Source organism: Physeter macrocephalus, chromosome 16, assembly GCF_002837175.3.
Source record: "Physeter macrocephalus isolate SW-GA chromosome 16, ASM283717v5, whole genome shotgun sequence".
Classification (NCBI taxonomy): domain Eukaryota; kingdom Metazoa; phylum Chordata; class Mammalia; order Artiodactyla; family Physeteridae; genus Physeter; species Physeter macrocephalus.
Window position 1 is genome coordinate 66,276,264 of NC_041229.1, and position 3,263 is coordinate 66,279,526.

Genomic DNA, 3,263 nt, shown 5'->3' on the forward strand with positions numbered 1-3,263 from the left:
TAGAAATTTCATGTAATGTCTGAAACATTTATATTAACATATTTCCATACAAATAACCCAAAGAAAGTTTAGTATTAGTTGTTTTTTTTTTGTTTGTTTTTTTATACTGCAGGTTCTTATTAGTCATCAATTTTATACACATCAGTGTATACATGTCAATCCCAATCGCCCAATTCATCACACCACCATCCCCACCCGCTGCCGCTTTCCCCCCTTGGTGCATGGGGTCTTTGTTGTGGCACGCGGGATCTTTCGCTGCGGCGCGTGGGCTCAGTAGTTGCACCTGAGGCATGTGGGATCTTAGTTCCCCGACCAGAGACTGAACCAGCCTCCCCTGCATTGCAGGACGGAGTCTTAACCACTGGACCTCCAGGGAAGTTTTCTCTTATAAAAATTGAATCATATTATCTACATTTCCTGGCACCTTGTTTTTCTCACTTAACAATATCTTAGTCTTGCAGTGCACTCGTCAGTCCCCCAGCTCTGTCTCTTGCTTCCACGGTGTTTGGCCAGAACAGACCCAGAAACGCCCCTTCCTCCAGCCTCCAACCACCCTCCAACACTTTTTCCAGTCGCAACCTCGGGAACCAACCACTCAGCTATCCTTGGCCTCCGGGACCAGCTAACACCATTTTCTGAGCTTAGCTCCTTATTACCCGTTAACATGAGCTCCCAAATTCGTCAGAATTTTTCCCCTGGGGTGGAGGCCGCTGTTCATCGCCTGGCCAACGTGACCCTGCAGGCCTCTACACTTACCTCTGGGCTTCCCTGGTGGCGCGGTGGTTGAGAGTCCGCCTGCCGATGCAGGGGACACGGGTTCGTGCCCCGGTCGGGGAAGCTCCCACATTCCGCGGAGCAGCTGGGCCCGTGAGCTATGGCCGCTGAGCCTGCGCGTCCGGAGCCTGTGCTCCGCAAGGGGAGAGGCCACAAGAGTGAGAGGCCCGCGTACCACAAAAAAAAAAAAAAAAATACACTTACCTCTCTCTGGGCTTCTATTTTGACTGTGACAATGTGGCTCTGGAGGGCATGGGCCACTTTTTCCATGAATTGACAGAGGAGAAGCACGAGGGCGCCTAGCATCTCTTGAAAATGCAAAACCAGCGCGGCTGCCACGCCCTTTTCCAGGACGGGCAGAAGCCATAGCAAGATGAGCGGGGTAAAACCCAGGACGCTGTGGAAGCCGCCGTTCTCAGGGAGAAGAACCTGAACCTGAACCTGAACCAGGCCCTTCTGGACCTGCATGCCGTGGGTTCTGCCCGCGCAGATCCCTACCTCTGTGACTTCCGGGAGAGCCACTTCCTAGATGAGCAGGTGAAAGCCGTCAAGAAGACGGGCGATCACCTGACCAACCTACGCAGGCTGGCTGGTCCCCAGCCTGGGCTGGACGAGTATCTCTTAGAAAGGCTCACCCTCAATCATGACTAGGAGCCTCTGGAGCCCAGCAGCCTCTGAGGAGCCCCTCTGGCGTCAGGGCTTCTGCCTGCAGCCCCGTCTCTGCAGCTTCTCACAGCTTTTTAACCGCCCTGGAGCCCTCTCCCAAGCCTTGGACCAAATGGGAAAAATAAAGCTTTCTGCAGCCAAGAAAAAAGAGAGAGAGAGAGAGAGAGAACAAAACAAAACAGTATCTTACAGAAATCCTTTCAAATCAGGATGGGTTCATTTGTATAAAAGAAAGTCTTCAAGAGGGAACGCTAGGTTGAAGAAAAGATATATTTTTATTTTTAGAAGAAGTTGCCAGATCTCTTTCCAAAAGGACTGAAATAATTCATATTTCCTTTGGCAAAGTATGCAAGTACCTTTTTCTCTACAGCCCACCACCAGTAGTTGGCACTATTGTTTCTTTCTAACAATCAGGTAGAGGTAATGAATAACCTCATTATTACTTTAATTTGCATTTCCCTAACTACTAATGAATTTGAGCACCTTTTCGTATGTTTACTGGCAACTGAATTTGCTTTTCCACAAAATGCCTATTTATATGACTGGGCCATTTTTTATGAGACAGTTCATCCTTTGCTTGCCTTGTGTAAGAGTTCTTGGTATATTTTCATAACAAATCTTCTACCTGTCACTTGCATTACAATTATTTTTTCCAAATTCGTCATTTGTCTATTGACTTTGCCCATGATATCTTTGCCATACAAGAGTGTGAATTTTTATATAGTTAAATATGATTAAGCTTCTGCTTAAAAGGGTCTTTCCTCATCACTAGCAATTCTCATAAAATCTGGGAATGTAGTCTCCCAGAATATCTTGCAAGATATTATAGCCTATTAAAGATAGATGTAAAAACTATTTATTTATTTATTTTACGTTATTTTATTTTTTATCCAAAATGTGTTTATTAGGATGGTTTCCCATTCATCTTGATTCTGGGGGCTTTTAGTGCTGCTTCATACATAAGATAGGGATCGAAGTTTTTCTTCCAAATGGAGAGCCAGCTTTGCCAGGATCATTCATTATAAAATGTATCCTTTTCCCACAGAACTAAACTATCAATTTTCTAATACAGAAGATGCGTATACATTTCAGGATCTATTTCCAGATTATTTATTTTATTCTACTGATCTAGTTACCTATTCCTATGCCAGTACAACATTTAATTTATAGTATGTTCTGACATCTTGTAAATCCTCTCACTAGTCTTTTTATCATATTTTTCTGCACCATCTTTGGGCATTTATTTTTCTATATAAACTTTAATATTATTTTATTGACTCCTTCTCACTCCAAAGCCACTGGAATCCTAATTGCATTTTTAAAAATGCATTAAATTCATATATTAATTTTGGAAGAATTAGCCATTTTAATGTTGTCTTCCCATCCAAAAACATGGTATTTCTATTTGTTTATATCTTGTTTTGTGTCCCTCTATAAGACACACAACTTCTAATGAATTATTTGCTTCATATAAGTCCTATACCTTTCTTGATAAATTTCTTTTTATTTTATACTTTTGTTGTTATTATTTTTTTAACATTTCCATTTGTAGCTGTTTATTTTTATAGTAGATAAAAATTGCTGATTTTTATATATTTATCTTGCAGCTAGACAGCTAGCCAAATTATCTTATTAATTCTAAGAAGTTTTTTACTACAGCTTCCTGGATTTTCCATGTATATAATCATATGGTCAGAAAAAGAGATTGTTCTTCTCCTCTTTCCCAGTATTTTTACCGATTATTTTATCTGTTTATTATATTTGCAAGAACCTCCAAGACAATGTTAAATAATAATGGGGAGAGTAGGCATTCCTGTCTAGTT

At 41.6% G+C, this 3,263-nt stretch overlaps 1 pseudogene; it reads left to right on the forward strand.

Annotated features, from left to right (window-relative positions):
• LOC102991819 (ferritin light chain-like) overlaps positions 1-1,425 on the forward strand; it is a 30,759-nt pseudogene extending 29,334 nt beyond the window's left edge.
• Positions 1,426-3,263: the final 1,838 nt, after the last annotated feature.